This window comes from Ursus arctos, unplaced genomic scaffold (assembly GCF_023065955.2).
Source record: "Ursus arctos isolate Adak ecotype North America unplaced genomic scaffold, UrsArc2.0 scaffold_17, whole genome shotgun sequence".
Taxonomy (NCBI): Eukaryota; Metazoa; Chordata; class Mammalia; order Carnivora; family Ursidae; genus Ursus; species Ursus arctos.
The window spans coordinates 30,423,570-30,442,850 of record NW_026622841.1 but is presented as its reverse complement, the minus strand read 5'-3'; positions in this window follow the sequence as shown (position 1 = coordinate 30,442,850).

Genomic DNA, 19,281 nt, shown 5'->3' with positions numbered 1-19,281 from the left:
GACGTTGAGCATATTTGTTAAAGAGCTATTTCTTTCTTTATGTATCACTCTCTCTTCCCAAGTTTTCTAATGGGTTAATTGTCTTTTTTTTTCTTATTGATCTGTAGAAATTCTTTATATATTAAATAATATACCTTTTCATCTATCATATAAATTAAATTTTCTAGCTAAATTATCTTTTGACTTACGAATATCTTATGTTTTTATGTAATGTTCCATTTTGTTTTATTAAACTGACTATATCAATGTTTTCATGATAAAACATTTGGGGGTGATGGTTTTGTACATGTATACGTATGTCAAATTTATCAAATTATACACTTTATATATGTGTGGTTTATTGTATGTCAATCACACCTCAGTAAAATTGCTTAAAATTACTATTATGTATCTTTCCACTACATATTCTAGTTTCATGTTTATATGTGTGTAATATATTTGAACAAATACATAAAAAATTGTTCAATCTTATATATTATTTTAGTATTCAGCCATTTTATTCTCTTACCTTTTAACATCAATTTTCAGTTGATTTTCTCTAGTTTCCCAGGTAAAAGGAATTTTTCCTTTCCTCAATTTCAATTTTTCCTCAATTTTTCACTTCCTTCTATTTACCCTCTTATCTTCACATCCTCCAGCTTTCATAATGCTCCAATACTCAACACTAAGAGTTGGACTTAGAAACACACACAGAGAATGGTTGCCCATTCAGATACAGAGTGGGCGAGGTTCTCTAATGGCTGAGAGGTAACTAACTGAAGGAAGGCCTACATTAATTATGATGGCACATGCGTGGGAGAATGTCCCTGGTCTTTGTCAGGTTCAGAACACAAGTACCCAAAGTAAAAGTAATCAGAAGAGATCGAAAAACACTATGAAAGGTAGGGAGTCAGAATGTCAGTCCAAGATGGGATCAAAGAATCCAAAACTTCAAGCTCAACTGAATCAGATAACAATAAATGCATAAAAAGGACGGTGGAGAATTAAAAAGCTCATGCCCAACCTAAAAGCATTCCAACATGCAGTTTTAAAGCAACCACCTGGGGAAAGAAAACACCTCTAATGGCTTGCAGCTAAGGTTAGAATTGAAAATAAATGGGCAATGAATCTGGTCAGAATCTTCTACCATTCATTTATTCAGTCAGCAGCTATTTGTACAGCAAGAAATGTGTAAAGCACTGGGGATACAATGTTAAATAAGACCCAACCCCCAATTATAAATAGTTTGTAATCTACTGGGAGGACAAAACATTGTCTGAGAAAGTAAAGTGAGACTCCTAGATGAGATGCCACTGATAAGGTTTTATGTAACTGGGGTTTGGCCAAACGGAATGTGGAATTAAAGAGCGTGTATGAGACCCACTTCACAGTTGAGAGCTATGATGACATTGTCTCATTCCTTGTTTTGCTTGTTTTGCTACAGAAATGTGCCCAGTAGTAAACATTTGGCTCCACTAAATATTTAGATTCAATTAAAAATGTAACAAGGGATACTAAACTTTGTCTTTTTCATAATTTCACTTAGAGTTAACCCTATGTTCCCTTAAAAATGTGAATATTGAGAATGTAAGGTGTTTTTCCTTTGACACCCTCCAGAATCCAAGCATGGTAAGGACCTGTTGATACACTGGATATTTATACTTCTGAAAAACAATGCAGAATCAAAATTTAGTACGATCTGAAAGCAGTTGGAGTAAACTAGAACTGGCTTTCTCCTATTCTTTTCATCCCTCTGTGTCTTAGGTCTTCCACACCATAAGAAATGCTTCTGCATTCACCCCATTGAGAACAGAGACACAGAAGTATGTCTGGACCCTGATGTTGGATGGTGAGATGTCACTGCCTTTCTACTCAATATCGGAATAGAGAAGGGCGGACTCACGAACGGACTTATTTTGTCACTGGAGTAGTCCAACACACACACACACACACACACACACACACACACACACACACACACTTAAGAATCAGTGGTCTCCTCAGTAATCTCAGAAGGAACTGAGAAAATACAACCCTCGTTCCCCTCTTCTGCTTCACATCCTCATGGATTTAAAGCAAACTTTTTACTCTTGCCCTCCACTCTGGTAAAGCCTTGGCAACCCTGCTGCCCTCTGCCAACTCTTCACTTTGATTTGGGGCCGGGGAGCAGACATTGTAAGGACGGGTAAAAACAGAGCATGGCACATTAGCATTTCCAGTCTACCACATCGGGAATCTCGGCGTTTTCAATATATATTTAAAATAACGGAGCGAGACAAGCTGCTGCCTTCCCTCAAAATTGCCAACGTATGCTCCAAGATCTCCTGCATTTTGCATTGTGTCAGTCTGTGTCAGAGGTTTCAGGAAAGGTAATATAGAAGATGAATGAAAGTCTATCATTGCAGTGCCAAGATGAAAAAGTGACAGCTCATAATGAAAAGAAAAATAGTTTCCATTTTGGGCCTCTGTAAGTAAGAAAGTGACAGAGTCTTGGGAACTGTGAGCCTGAAAAATGGTCCCTTTGACAGACATGTCTGTAAGTGAGAAGGCCCCGGATATAATACCACCTATAATAGAGGGAATAATGATTATTTTAAGCATTGCATGATTTTGAATAAATCCTTGACTACTCCCTAGAAAATGGAGTTGAAAGGAATCTAGGAAGAGTGGTGGGTTAATTTAAGGAATAAATGACCACATTTTTTTAGTCTTCTAAGCCAAAGTTAGTTAAATTTATTCCTGTCAGAAATGACCAAAAGCCAATAGTATTAATAAAAAAAATTTTTGCCTCAGCAGTGATAAGAAAAAAATGTCACTCTAGAATTTTTCTTCAGGATTTTGTTCTTTTGGTGGCCAAATCTTTTGGAATTAAGTTCTAGATTGGCTATAATAAAGTGTTTCTAAACTAAAATCTAAATTCAAGCTGACACAACAGCATAAAATACTGATTTTTTAAATTAAATACCACATTTCAAGATGCTTGGGATTATTGAGAAACTATTTTCACTTTTCTTCAATAGATGATATTGCTTGGATGCAGCCTCAGATGTTAGCCCATTTTCAGTGTGTAGAATTTCCTACCCTGCATAATTTCTTTATCCACCTTGATGCACACACCATCAGAAACACGCCGCTGACTCATTTAACAAATGCTAGGTCTGGTGCTTTCCTTGTGTGTTTGCTTTACTGAGAACACATGTTAGTGCACTGATTTTCTTAAATGAGGCTACACAAAATCTATCTAGGAATTGGGGCTTGTAGAGTTTCTACTATCTCGGTTCTAACCATAAGCTACAAGAAATAAATGATCACTAGAAGGAGTGACTGCTACCCATTGAGAGCTGAATTGTGGAGCCTGAGGGAGAATCCAAAATTACTTATCACAGAGGCAGAGGGCTGGAAGGGACATACAGGGCTGGGCTGTGCTGGCAGGGAGCTGGATGCTCCTCACACACCAATCCCATTCAAAGCAGATCAAATTATGAACTTCCTGATTCTGAGTCAATACCAATTTTCCTCTGGCAGGCATTCTTTCGTCCCATCTAGACCTGGAAATACAGGGAAAGGACCTATATCCTTCCTTCAAACGGTAGCCCTGCACTTGGTTGTAACCAGCTACTTTGTCACCTTCAGATAACCTTCTTCCCAATCTTTTCTCCAAAGGAAAGTTGAGTTATAAAGACCATCAAGAAGAGCCATGAAGGAAAAAGGCCTCAGAAGAATCCACAGCTCATCTCCCTCCTCAGTGTTCTCTCACGGTGCTGTTGCCTACAGCATTCATCTTCCTGTGCAGCGACCACGTGCTTATCCCTGTGGGGCTCTGAATACAGAAGAGTCTAAAACACAGGCTTTGGGAGGACCTGCATTTGAATGTGGCTCAGCCTTTTGCAGCTCTTGTCATCACAGGCCAATCATTCTACTTTCCCAGTTTCATCTGTAGAATGGGGGTAATTCCTATTAGCCCAATTGTTATGAAAATTGACTGAACAAAAGTTACTGGAAACTAACAGGTATTCAATAAAAAATAGTCCCTGGTCCACCAAGGCTTATGGTGATTTTCAGTTACCTTTGTTTCTTGGATAAAAGTCACATAATAGATACTCTGAAAATATTTGGGGAGATAAGAAGAGAGGAAGAGATGGGGAAAGCGGTATTTCAATTCATTTGACAATGGGGATTGGAGAGACAGGGAAAAAGTAGGAGTGTATGAACGGGTTCTTTTCTTTTTTTATCCTTTCATTTTTGAAAACACTATGTCCCTAAGCTATATAGCAGGGTTGGGTGCTGGAACACAGCTCTGGAGGCAATCACTGCCATCCACCTTTCCAGAAAATATTCCTGAGCAAAAACCAAAATAGGAAGAATAATGAATAACAGTGGGGAAAGTACATTTTGGTATAACCAGTCTCAGAAAAATAAAGACTAAAATTCTGGGTGAGTACAAAGAAGCAGGTCCTGATGCTGAGATTTATTAGTCAGGGACAATCTGTCCAACTAAGTACCGGCAGCTTCTGCTCTCAAAATAAAAACTGTAATGGACAAAAAGCAGGGGGAAAGATTGTATTGTACTAGGAACAATGCAACTCTGAAAAGATGGAGAAGAGATGCCCTGATAGATGTTCCATCTCTCACACTTGCTCAGCAAGGACAAACAGTACCAAGAGAACAAGCATTTTCTCAGAATGCTGGGAATAAGAAAACAATTTCCTGAATGGAGATTACTGCTAATCAAATGGGGTGCTGTATGCACCCCTGAATTCATCAATATGCAAAGGCACTGGATCAGGATTTTGAGATGGAAGCTGGGACGAGAATATTTGTCTCATGCTTGCTTTCTTGCTCAGACTCTCCTGCCTGCTTCCTCTCTGTTTGCCCAGTGTTTTAGTGTCTATACTCTCCATCATGGAGTCTGCTTACACTGTTTAGAAGAGAGACCCATCCCACCATCATAGGCAACACACATACACACAGTCCCACTGTCATTCACGTACAGCCATTCTCACATACACAAACTCCTTTCCATTTATCAAAATTCAAATTACCTGATAGGTGTGATTCGGGCCTAAGTATCACACCCTCTGCATAAACCTCTCTTGGCTTCAATAAATTCACAAGGCACATACTGCCTGTCCCAATGAGCTTGACTATTACTAGACAAGGTGCTTCCTTTCAAGGAACTCAAGGAATTGGCTATCTGACTTGTGAGACAGGTTTATTAAATACGCACATGCTCACTTTAGGCTTTTTCAAATGAATGGTACTGAATAAAAGCGCCATAAAAAAAGATTTGTGTTGAAGGAGACATGATGTCAGCTGGAGAGGAGGAGGGGACTTCAACTGAACTTTAAAGCAAGGATCTGACTTAGATAAGCAAGGAGGAAAGAGAAGCAATTTCCTAAGTTTTTACTACAGCATTCTGCCCACAGTCACGGGAATTTCCTCTAGTTGATTCAATCAAGATAGACTCCATATTTAGCAGCCTTTCAGTGTAATGAATCATACCTGGTGGAAGCTTTCAAGACACATATAGACTATCTAAAGCCACACTCATGGCTGCCTATATATGTTGTTCCAGCCTTAATCAAATATACGGATTTGAGTTTGTCCTGAAATTTACCCCTAGTATCATTGCTTAAATGGTACAAACTTGGCCAAAGAAACTTTGGCAGGTGTGCCAGTTATTAATTTACTGCTCCTTAACTTGAACCACACCATTTTTTGGTCCTACTTCATGATATTTGAACTGGGACACTGCAGAGGACATTTGCTTCTATGTCAATTAGGCAATGGGGACAGCCTGGATCTCAGCCTCAAGGGCCCTCCTCCATGATTCCAAGTTCCATTTTGTTCACTTTTTTTTCAACCTTAAGGGTGATGGTTGCTCTCCCTAGTTGCTACCTTTGTTACCCTCTATAGCTCCCACTTAACCTTTTTAGCAGGTAACCACATTTTACCTAGTTATCAATGATTCATATTTAACTTACCCTTTTAACGGTACAGTATTATATATTTGAAAGCTTCTAAGAGTGGATTTTAAAAGTTCTCAGCACAAGGAAAAAATGTAACTATTTGGGGTGACAGACTTTAACTACATTGTGTAATCATTTTGCAGTATATACATCTATAAAATCATGTGATACACTTTAAATTTATATAATGCTATATGTCAATTATATCTCAATAAAACTGGGAAGAAAATTTACCCAATTCAAAATAAATGATATAGTTTCTATCTCCTGACTAGACCCTAACTAATAGGCAGGATTTGCTTTTCCTTAACAGGAGAGCACATTTCCTTTAATCTGTGAGATTCAGGTAGACAGAGATGTAGAGGTGGATGTGGAAATAGAGACAGAGACAGAAATAGAGACAGAGACGAAGAGATACCTTTACCCATTAGTCTAGCCCTCTAGACCCCTTGGGCATTTTACTGACTGCCATTATAGATATTGTGTTAATGATTCTTGCTATGTAATCAATTCACCTGTTTGCTTTCAGATCCATTCCCTGCCCTTACCCTTCTCTGCTTTGTATCAGCTGATTCACATTTTTTTTTCCAAATAGTTTCTGGATAAGCTCAGCCAGTGATGGGAAATGAAAAGGAGGAAAATGGGAGAAGTCTAGGCATACTTCCTCAATCCCTAGGTCGAGCATCCTGAGCAGTGCTGCCTCTTTGGTTGAGGGAAACAAAGTAGTTTTGATTCCTCCTAGGCAGCCCTGGCCCTTCGGCTCTAGTAACACCACCATTTCCTTTCCTCCTTCCAGGCCTGAGGCAGTAGCATCTTCTTACCATTGCTAATATCTGGTTTTGCTGTTTTTTTCAAGACCTTTTTAACTAGTTGCCCGAAATAAATTCCTACAATTGAACAATCTGATGGAGGCTCTGTTTTCCTAATTAGACTGAGATATACCTGTAGAGGTACCGCTCTCAGCATCTTCATCAGTTCATTTATTTCAATGTTCTCTAATACTGTCAAATATATTGTCTTATTTAGTTCTTTAGACAGTATCATGGTTGCTTCAGAAGGAAAGTCACTTCATTCCTCAATAAGCACACATTATCTATGGGTTTCCTTTCTCCTTCTTGGTAATTTTTAGCAAAAATCATGAAAATGAATAAATAATAAAGCCAACCAGGGTTCCTTTTTGCAATTTTACATCACTACAGAGCACCTCCACATCTCAAATAAAGGAATAATGAATAAAAGTCTCATTTAAACCCATTTATCCCATAAAATGTCTAGGTAATTGAGGAAAATATGTTTCTTCCCCTTTCAATTTATAAATCACTGGTTTAAGATCCCCATCTAAGATAATAAGCCAGAGGAAAAGAAGGAAGACAGTAAGAGGAAGAGGACAATAACAGCAACTTCAATTGAGTATTATAAATATGTTTTTCCATTAATTCTCACAACAGTCCATGAATTGGATATAATTCTTATCCCTGTTGTACAGGTAAGATAACTGAGGCTCAGAGACGTTGAGTAAGTTCCCCAAAGGCATTCTACTGGGCCAGCATGTTAGACCTCGTGTTTGAACACAGGTCTCCCAAACTTAAGGCCCAATGGAAATGCTTTGGTAAAGGACCAGGGCGTGGGAAAAGCCGGGGGTTTGAGATAGAATGCCAAAATGAAGACATTAGGGCCCACTGTGAGTCACCATGAAAGCCCAGAGAAAGCAAAGATGAAATTTGGAAGGCAGAATCCTGAAGAAGAGTAGGAGAGGCTGAGTGCAAACCCAATCCACTTCTGATCCTTGTTGGACAGCAGGTGGTAGGGAGAGAAGGGGCACAGTGGCAGCAATCACACAGAAACATTCTGGAGGGAGAAGTGGCCACATGTGAGAAATAAGCTTGAAATCCACAATGGCATCCACAAGGCCAAAGTGTCTTTTTAGCATATGCCATTCCCCTAATAGGCAGGTAATTGCTTTAGTACCATGGTAGAGAGGAGCCTTTGGTTTGGGGTACCTTATTAAGATGTCAGCAGACCCTGGAGAGTTCAGAGAGGAGCAGGGAGATGATTACAGGGGCTGGAGGGGTTGATTTATGAGGCAAGATGGAAAGACTGGTGCTGTTACCGCTTGGATAAATGATAGCTAAGGGAGGCATAATGATATCTATAAATATTTGTAGGGCGGAAGCAGTGAGAAGAGAAGGGATTCATGTGCTACTGATGGAATACAATACCCTCCGTTTCCCTTTGCTGAACTGCCAGGAAAAACTTTCTGACAGCAGTGTCATCAGAACCGCAGAAAAATCAGCCACAGGGGAAAGGGTGAAAGTGACAGCCCAGGATCACTTAAGACCAAGCTCCAGGAAAAATCACAAAGTGTGTTGAAGGGCATCCTCCGTCTGCCCCAACTCAGGAATGGATTAGAGAGACCCTCATGGAAGCTGTGGGCTCTGGGGGGCCCAGAGCTCTCCTTGCTCCTAGCCTTGTCTTTCACCCTCCTCTCTTCACCAGGCAGCTTACCACTGTGTCTTTGTTCAGACTTTCCCCTTACCTTAAAATCCCTCCCCCTACCAGTTGGCATCTACATTCTATACCCACAACAAATGAGAGCCTCCAGCAGGCCAGGAAGTTAGCTGGCTGGGGATACAAAGGCAAGGAGACCATCACTGTCTTCAAGCTGATGGCTAACTGGAAAACCAGCCAAGTAAACACATCAGTAAATGTAGTATAACGAATGTGATGGTAGACTCCGGGTCCAGGGTACTCTGGGAGTAAAGAGAGGAAGCCCCTAATCCAGATTGGGGGAACTGGGAGATAACTCCCAATGTTGACCTTCACCTAAGTCATGAAAACAGCATGGTTAAGAAATCCTACCCACCCACCCCCAGACCCAGAAACACACACACACACACACACACACACACACACACAGACTTTTTTTGTGTTCTGGGAAATGGCTTACCATAAGAATCCCATTTCCACTATGACTTAGATAAGACATGCTGGTCCACTCTTTCTCACAACTTCCCAGAAGACTCATAGGTGTCTCATCTGTTTACCTGTGACACCCCAACACAGTCCTTGCCTCTTTTGCCTGAATTGCTAAAAAGCCAGGCACAGACAATCCAACTCCCCATTCTTCGTCTCATGAATTAGTAACAGATTAGAAATTGTCCTCGCAGAGCACCTGGGTGGCTCAGTCAGCTAAGCATCTGCCTTCGGCTCAAGTTATGATTTCAAGGTCCTGGGATCGAGCCCTGTGTTGGGCTCCCTGCTCCGCGGCCAGTCTGCTTCTTTCTCTTTGCCAGCCCTGCTCACGCTCTCTCTCTCAAGTAAATAAATAAAATCTTTAAAAAGAAAGAAAGAAGTTGTCCTCCTAAAATTAACTAGATGCAATCCTGTTCAGTTGACTCAGACTTGTGATTTCAAAAACAATCCCAACCGTAAAATCACCCTACCTGTAATTTGTCCTCTTCTTTCTATAAAAGTTTAAGGCAAAGCCAACCTGCTGAGATACCTGAATCTTCAGATCTCCAGGGTTCTCCCTATTGCAATAACCTGAACAAAGTAAGTTTCCTTACTTGCTCTGGTTTTGTCATAGGCAAAGTAATCTTGAAGAATGAACTGCAGTTAAAGAAAGGGGCAAGGATGCATATGGAAAGGAGTCGCACGGAAAGAAAGTACCTCATGCACAGACAGGCCTGGAGTAAGAGAAGAATATGTTAGTGGCACTGCCATGGTTGAAGGGGCCACATCTAAGGTGAGAAGGAGGCAAGGAATCTGACTGGAAAGGCGTAATTTATTAAAGGACCTGACCCTAGCCCAAGTATCTTTTCTGACTCAGTTTTCTTACTATAAAAATGAAGGAAAAAGTAGTCACGACCTCATGAAGGAGGTCACATGGGCAAGCTTCTGACCCATGGAAGATGCTTAGTGATTGAGTGGTGTCCCCAGCACAGAGCATTGCATGTGGTAGGTAGACAAGAAATTAGGTCTTAAGTGGTTGGCAAACACGTGGTCCCATATCACCTCCTACACTCAAGTGAGCTAGCACAGCCAAGCCTGTTGCCACATGGGTCATTAACCAGCACAGACAGACCCTAATGTCTCAGACTGTGCTGAGAGAGCCCACCTTCGTTTAGGGTGCACCGCTGTGGTTCAAGCTTCTCAGAATACAAACAAGGGCAGATCACATTTACCCTGAGAACAGAAACCCACCTGAATTCCAGGAGCACGTTGGCCAGATTGCATACCTTAGAACTTGAGCAGGGCCAGCCTGGTGTGCAAATGTATATGGCTCACACTGGACATCTACATTGTGGATGGTCAGCCTGACCCTGATTCGGATCCCAGCCCCCGCCCAATGCACTGCCACTTGTGGCAGCTGCAGTTAGTATGGACAATTGGTTAGGAGGGATAAAAACAGATTTCCCAAACCAACTGTATTCAATGCAACATATTTTTCATATGTTCAATGGAACAGAAATTTTTATTTTAACCGACATTTATGGGCATTACTAGTGTTCTGTAGAGGGAGCAGAAACCTGGTGGGGAGAGATAGCAGGTATAGGAATCATATTATTTTTATCATAAGATTAGGGCACTCTGTGTTTTCCTCCCCCAAGGCTCCTTTCTCCTCCTCCCAGCCTAGAAAAACAAGAGATTATAGATGGAGGCTCAGCTATACAAAGCCCCAGCTCGGTTAACCCTTCCTCCATTGCAGTCCGGGTACCAGAGATCCCATTATTTAATGCTAATGTATTGTTTTTCCACTGCCTGGCTCTGGGAGATCCAGATTCTTGGCGCCACAGACTCAAGCATCAGCCAAAGCAATAAAGAGGAGACAATTCTTCATTATCATCCCTGGAAGCTACTCTGTGACAATGAGGGAACTGTGGTTTGGGTTATTTGTGTTTCTGTATATATTCAGAAAGCATGTCCTGAAGTTGTGATTTTAGTGACAATCAGCTTTATCTACTTTAACCATCCTCTTCCCCTACTTTGCTTTAAAAAATTGCAGCTTCCACAAGATCAACAGAGACGACAAACTTGAGAAGGAAGGTCTTTGCGACAAGTATGTCCTCTGCTTTAGTTCCTTCCTTCCCACTGATTGCCACCACATCCTCGATAACCTTCTGTCCCCTGGCTTCTTTTTCCCTCCATCTCTGTCTCAACTGTTATATTTCTTCAGATATAAAGGAGATGCTGGCTGTGAATCAGCGTTGTAATCCTCGCTGTAACCTTACAAAGCTGTGTAAACATAGCTAAGTCAATCAAGCACGGCTGCAGTTTTGTCTCCTGTGGAAGTGGCCCTGAGGCCTTTCCAGCTCCACAGAATATGGAAATATGATTCCATACACTTCCTCTGTGCCCTCTGCCACCATAGTTTTAGAAGCAATTAGGACACTGAGCAGGAACCTTCATTTCATTATTTTACCCATGATGAAACAATGCAAAGTAACATCCAAGTTTCTGGTAGTGGAATCATCTTTGTAAATTGTATAATCTAGTATAAACCTCAAAGTTCAATTTCTAAATAGTGTTTAGAATTTGCACAGCATCATTTGCTGGCCTTCTATGCAGCTGGCCAAACACACTGAGCTGACCATTCGCCTGGACACTGTGGATAAATGAACACTGTGGATCAAAGGAAATGTGGAACAGTGCTGGAAAAGCCAAGGGCAACCACATGGGAGTAGTCTCATGTTTGTAGCGAAATCCAGATAAACTTTCCCTGTGGCAGTGTGAGCAAGGAAGCTCGTAGGATTAGGCTGCACACAAGATGAAGTCCAGTGAATACTCCACCCTCCAATCTCTGTTCCCCATCATATTCTTCTCTTTGTGTGTGAGTTTTAATCAGGATTGGGAGTCATGAAATATACTCCTTGGCTCAGAAAACTGCAGTAAAGTGGCCTCAGTTCTTTTCAGCCTGGCTCTGATGCTGAAAACCATACGTCTTGGAACTTATGAGCATATCACAGATGCTGAGCAGGTGAGCTTTAAAAAATGGGGTTCCATCTGAATAATCTGTCAGGCTACAGATGACAAAAAGCTATTTCTGACTCCAGCCAGAATGAGTGATTACTTTGATAACAAATTAAAACAAGCTTGGAAATTGGAAATTACCAGAATTAAGCTATCTCCAATGAATGACTAAGCTCCCCCCTTCAGTACATTTTCTTCTATATTAGCCATAAACATGAGCTCTTCATTAATAGAAATTGGTTCATTGCTACTGGCCACAAGGGGAATCTATTGGATGTGTGGCACTAACTTCCAACCTGATCAAAAAGACAACTTGTTCTTAATGTGAGTGCTTTCTTGGGAACTTAAAAATTCTTTATGTCCCTTTTGGCTTCTTGCATACAAAGCCAATTGTAATGTTCAACTTTAAATGTTTGAATATTTTCTCTGTATGGGATGTTTATGGCACCAAATAATTTCTAGATGATTACTGTTTTTAATAACTCGCTAATTACCGTATTAATCAGAAATGTCCTTTTGGCTTATAGAAGGTACCAAGGGACAGAGGTAAGAAACAAAGATATTCCTGTTGCAAGCCACTTGCACAAAACTTCTGAGCCTCCTATTCAGAAGAAGTGTTGCAAATAGGAAGGCACAATAATTAGCAAAGAGGAAACAATTCATCTTCCCAGATAAGTGTTCAAAGCATTCTAAACGAAATGGGCATCCTGCGACCTCCCAAATTCCCATGTATCCTGAACACATAATTGAATCACCCTTTTGTACTTCAACTTTGTACGGTGGGGAATGTTGTCATTTGGTCTCAATTGTATTCAAACATTTTCTGTTATTGCTTTATTTCTTGATCCTTGATCTATAAGCAGTGACCTTATGCAATGATGAACCAGAGGGGTTAATATTCCAAAGACGCTGTGATTTTTCTTCATATCTGTCCTAGCCTTACCAAGCTTCCATTTCATCAGGTGACCCTTGCCATCTATTTAGCTAGCAAGTTTTGTCTAAATCACAATGGCCACATTCCCTGCTGTTCCTCCCACCCCCATGTCCCTGTGGTGGTATTCGTGGATAGGTCAGATATGGAAGTGATAATGACATCTGTTCCAGCTCTCTCTCACTCATTCTTTGCATGTGTGTGTGTATCTAAAGAAATAATGAAAATAGCCAGTGAAAATTTTGCAAAGTACTGAGTATTTCATTAGTGAAACTGCACCAGTATTTTTTGTGTTTGAAGAAATGGTGATTTTCCTGTTTCTCTTTCATACTGAGCTTGATGGACAAGCCCTTCTTTAATGTACAAATAATCTTTATGACCCTTGTAAGCAGGTCTGATGATACTCAGCTGAGTAATGTACCAGAACTGAAATTTCCCTCTACTTGATGTTTTGCACAGAGGTTTTGATGAAGTCACTGTCACCTGCTATTAACTTAATATCAATTCTTAATAGGGTCCCTCTCTCACCATCTCCACACTGTTGGGGTCCAAATTAATTACTAAGTAAAAATTCTGCCACATAAATCCGCACTTTCCAGAGGAGGGGGGGAAGGTTTTTAGTTCATTGGAGAGCTCAGAGAACAGCCTGTGGAAGAAGATTCACCTTCAAGACATATCTAAGAAGTCAATGAGAAAAACAGAGTTCCCTGAAAAGTGAGGCTCACTTCTTCATGCTCAAACCCTGTATCTTCTTTCTCAGCATCTTTATATCTATTCTCGAAAATCACTAAACTCTTCACCTAGTGCTCTATGGTACTAAGGTATGCCTAGGGATAACAAAATGCTCCTCAAAAATAACACGTTCATTAGGGGGCACCTGGATGGCTCAGGTCATGATCTCAGGGTCATGATCTCAGGGTCCTAATATTGAGCCCCACATTGGTCTCCACACTCAGCATAGAGTCTGCTTGAGATTCTCTCTCTCCCACTCTCTCTGCCCCTCCCCCAGCTTGTGCTCTCTAAATAAACAAAATCTTTAAAAAAAAATTACCTACTCATTAGGTATCAAATGTATCAAAAATATCAAATAGGGTGTGTGATGAAAAAAGCTAAATCTCTTAAAATTGGTATTCTGTAAAAAGTTGTGAACTAATAAAAACATAAGAATTTTAACAATCGGCTCAATAGTCATTTGGTATTACTTAAAATTTAACCACCAGAAATAAGTTTGGGGGTGCAGTGGCTCAGTCAGTTAAGCATCTGCCTTCGGCTCAGGTCATAGGATAGAGTCCAGCCTCAGGCTCCCTGCTCAGCTCCTCTCTCTCTCTCTGTCAAATAAATAAATAAAATCCTAAAAAAAAAAAAAGAAATAAGTTTGTTATTAAATGATAATAACCTTCAAGGGTCAGGGGAAGGGAGGAAGAGAATAAGAGTTTGATAAAAGGAGCTTAATCTCTATTAGGACACATAACTTCCTGTGAATTTGATTAGAATATCTCTGGTAGAGAAGACAGAGTGCTCAGGGTGTTCTAGAGAATGCAGGCCAGTGGTATACTATAATAGCTGAGAAGATGGTAGAGGGTCTTTCCAAATGTTTGGTAGAATACTGAGAATAACTCTGCCTAAGTCACAATTCTTACATTGCAGACATCCAAGGATAAGAAAAGGAAATATGGGTAGAGAGTAATGTTAGGGCCTACAAATAAAAAAATTTTTCAAAAAGTGAGAATAATAAAAAGCTCAGGGATACTCAAAAACCCCATTAACGTGTAGAAACCTTGACTTTAACTGCTTATCAGAAGCTAACAAAACAAAGATTTCTCATTTCACCCTTTCTCCTAAAATAAAAAACTGCCCTTCTGAAGCTTCTTTCAGATCCCAGTGGATCCCTTTTGCTGTCTCTACCTTCCATTTTCTTGGTTACAACTGCCTACACCTGCAGCTCTTCTTCAGCTGGATTTCTACCCTTAGCTCCTAAAGCCGATCTGCCAGCTCAGGGAAAACACAGAAAGTGTCTAGAAGTTTGTGTGGCTAGGCCCTTAGCCAAGAGCTGACCACTAAGGCCACAGGAATATGACAGCCTTGCTCCCTTGCCTCGGGTAGGCTGGGGGCGGGGGGATGGAAATGAACCCTGAAGCATGACTCACACTGCAGAGTCTTCCTGGGTCAGACTGAGGTTACCTTCCTCAGGTACCTGCCTGAAATCTCAGTCTCACTTGGCTTCTTCCCTTTTCCTGAATTGCTTTACCCTCTTCCTTACTAGATTCTTTACAAATCACTTGCATTCTGTTCATCATCTTAGGACTGCCTTCTGGGGAACCCAACAAAGATACCCCATTGTTGGATGCATCCATCTGAAGATCTGGATGAAAATTTCAACTTATTGTGACCAAAGCCAATGTATCACCATGCCCCACCTATTCCTTCCTCCTACCATCTCTGTTAGGAGTACCAACATTCTCACAGTTACCCAGGCACAAAGCTTTGGAGCCATCTTTAATTACTTCTTTTTTACTTAGTGACTTACTAACATTTTATTATCTACAAAACGTTTTCATTTATTTAATATCATTTGGTTCTCAAAATACACTTTAGAAATCTATAGGCCAGATTTGATCATTTCAGTCTTAGAGTGAAGCAACAATGGACAAAAGAAATTAAACAGCTAGTAAATTGAGTAATTAGAACCAGGACCTATGCTTTTGACTTTGATTGACTACTTTTCTACAAAGCCAGATGTTCTTCCTTCAGGATATCTCTCTGATGCTTCCTTTTATTCCTGTTTCTTCCATACAACCTTGGTTTAGACCCTCAATATTCTTTCTCAAGTTATAGCAATTATCTACTAAATGGTTACTCTGCCTCTATTTCTTATCGCATGCTTGCATGCCCCTGCCAGATTACAATCCCTACATCACCTCTGATTCTCTCCCCTGTGGTCTGGAACCTGCAGACATTTTTAGTTTTGCTTGCTTGTTTGTTTTGGTTTTTTGTTTTTTTAAAGTAGGCTCCATGCCCAGCGTGGTGTCCAATGCAGGGCTTGAACCCACGACCTTGAGATCAGGACCTGAGCTGAGATCAAGAGCTGGACACTAAACCAACCGAGCCACCCAGTGCACCCCCAGAGATTTCTAGCTTTAACTCTTATTCTTCCCTTCAATCTAATTCTAGGGTTTATTTGTTACTGAATCACAGCATAACTATGCTTAATAGTACAGAAATGGGTACTTTGCAGTGGGGTGCCACTGTAACAAACACCTAAAATGTATGCCACTGACATAGGAACCAAGCAATGAGAGGCCATAAAACTGATGTAAGAGGCTGGGAAGATTGCTGTGCATGTATGCACTGAAAAAAGTACTAAAGTTCTTAGTAGAAGGGGTGCCTGCTATAAAGCTGGGAAGGCAGATCACATGCCTAATGAGCTTACTGCACTAGAAGAAGAGGTTGGAAAACTTAATAGCGTGTACTGGAAAGGTATTTGTTTCTAGTCTAATGGGATGGTCACGCAAGTGATGAAGCCTCCTCTATTGTCTACACATGAAATCCACCCTATGCAATCCTGCAGCTCTCTCTCTCCAAAGGGACCTTAGAAGGCTTATGTAGAAGATAGCAAATCCTGAGATGGAAAAAGCCTAGACCCCAACAAGTGATGGAAGATCTGTCTCCAAGGAAAACTGCCAGGACCTGAATTGAACTCAAATGAAAGGTCAATAACCTGTAACTGTGTTAAATCCTGAGACACTACAGTCTGTCTTGATACCAAAGCATGTCCTAGGGCATCCTGTTTGAGAGCCCACAATGCCTACATCTTCCATTCCAGCACCAAGCAGAGTGCGATGCATACAACTAAATGTTAAGTGTTTCTTAAATAGAAACAAAAGCTCCTATCATAAACTGATTTTAATGAATAAAAAGTATACAGCCATTAATGGATACTAGTGCACAATAACTACATAATATAAGAAATAAACATCAAGGAAGAAAATTGTGATTATGTTTAATATCTCAAAATAATTATTCTTAACAACTATGAGTCAAATTATTCAATTATAACAAAGTGAACAGGAAACAATAATTAGCTGAGACATTTTCAGAAAATGCTCATCATAATTCCCCAAATTGTTTTTATTTATGTAAATCATTAAGTAAATGGGTGAAATATATAAGCTGCACCCTTTATAACACATTTATTATTTTCTTAGTTAATGCAATAAAAATATCCTAGTGGTGATTTATTCCCTTAAAGGGCTAGAAAATATTAGTAAACAATTTCAGCAAATAGCTCAGAGCAAGGGAAGTCAGGCTTGCTGGAGTGTGTGACATCCACAGTACTCAAGACTGTGTTCACAAAACCGCTTCTACAATGACTCTGGTTTGCAGTGTCTGCTTCTGGTGGCTCTATCCTGCTGCATCAGTCAAGGTGAGTTTCTAAACATGACGAAACCTGACACAGTGACATGTTACAAGCCAGCAGACACCACGGTTCACAAACTATTAGAGTGACTTTCAGAGACACAGACTTCCCCACCCTGCTGGCCTCCACAGCTGCAGTTTGGTCTCAGCAGAATGTATCAACCTCCTTCTCCAAGTCTCACAGCTGAGAATTCAAGGATCTGTTATACTAAACCCAACCTAGCTCATTCCAGGTCGCTATCATTTAACCTCCTTCTACTCACACCCTCTGGATACCTTCTTCTCTCTCATTCTACCCATACCCCAAAGTGTGATTCATTGATACTTATGTACTGAGATCATGGCTTTTTGTCATTTAGGGTTTTTTCCAGCTTCTCTTCAAGTTTTGCTGCTCCACTTCTTATACTTCTTGCTACAGTCCACCCTCACCCTGCTTCCACTCATCCCAGCTCTCCAATGTACCTTTCCTCTGATCAGTACTGCAGCTCCCCCTGCACTGAGTTGTCTCATACCAGCCTGGGCTCCAGAATGCTGGCTCTGCCTCTGTCCAGACCTCCACTTCATCCCCTAACATTAGAACTCTTCATAGGCACACACACCTGCACCTCACACTAGCTTCTTCTGGATATAGTTAAAGCAAATCCTTAAAATGTGGACCAGTAAAGCTAGTCAAGAGCATTAAAAGTGACGGGTGTACCCTTAAGCTGTCCTTCTCAGTGCCCCAAAGCAGGGTCACTGTGATATACAGGGTCTCTGATGCTCACCTAAGACACTCCCATATGCCCAAATGCAGGAAACCATAGCCTCAAAGTCTTTCCTATATTTTCCCCTACATGGCCTCCAACCCCAACTTCTGTCCCAGAAGAGACCCGTTGGATCTCACATAAATGGCATGAGAACAGGTTACAAGGGGGAAAATATCCCAAGATTGACTACCGGTAATATTAACATACACATATTGACAGAAAGAAAAAGAATGATAGTATGCCAAGTGCATTATGAAGCATTATTTATTTCAAGAACTATAGGGTTGAAGAAGCGACTGTTTTCCAGAATTTCTGGGAAAATATCTCCATGAACAGTGGGGCATCTTGAGTCTGGGCAATTTGCCTAGGGAATTAGTGTCAACAGGAGAACATTCCTAAAGCTCCAAGATGGTCTCAGATTTGTTTAATTGTGCTTCCCATCTGTAAAAAGTTTGAAAGCACTCACTTCTTTTATATTTATAAATCATATCTATATACCATTATATGAATGCATTACATACATTAAAAAATATATTCAATACAAAGTTTAAAAGATGAGATGGGAGAGGGAAAAAAAAAGGAGGAAAAAAATAAATAAACTCTCTTATTTTCCCCACTCCCAGCAAACTGTCTTATATACTCCCTGACGAACATGAACATCACTTTGGTGATGGCTTTTCTAACAAAAGTACTGTAAGCCATAGATGTGACATTAGAAGAGTCAGTGATATGACCAACATCATTCAGTAAGGAATAGACACAAGTGGACAGGACTTTAAGATTCTATTTCTAAATTCCTGCTCTACAGCTCAGAGCAGAAGTCTTACCTGCAGCTGGAACATGCCTATTTGTCTCCCTTCTATTGACAGAAATTGTACTATATGTGTTATGGATGCCATGGGTAAATCTCTCACCATCTCATCATAAAGAAACCTATGGGATATTCAACATTTCCCAGTCATCTCTGTCACCTAGTTTTCTTGCCCAGATTTCCAATTTGGATTGTTTCCTTGGGGATTCATGTCTTCCATTCTTTGCAAGACCTCTTTCTTGCGCATCCATCTACCAGATCCTTCTATGGGAAGATGTGAAGGTGCTGGTGGGGAAAGAGAATCCAGATGCCTTGGCATTTTTGTTTCCATATAATAGGCACCTACTGAAACCAGCTAAAGGGCATCGTGAGCTGTCCTTGACTCTCCAGAGCACAAATAGCATTTATCTCTGGGCAGCGGGCAGCTCCAACGCGGGTTTTTGTCAACCTGTCAATTTT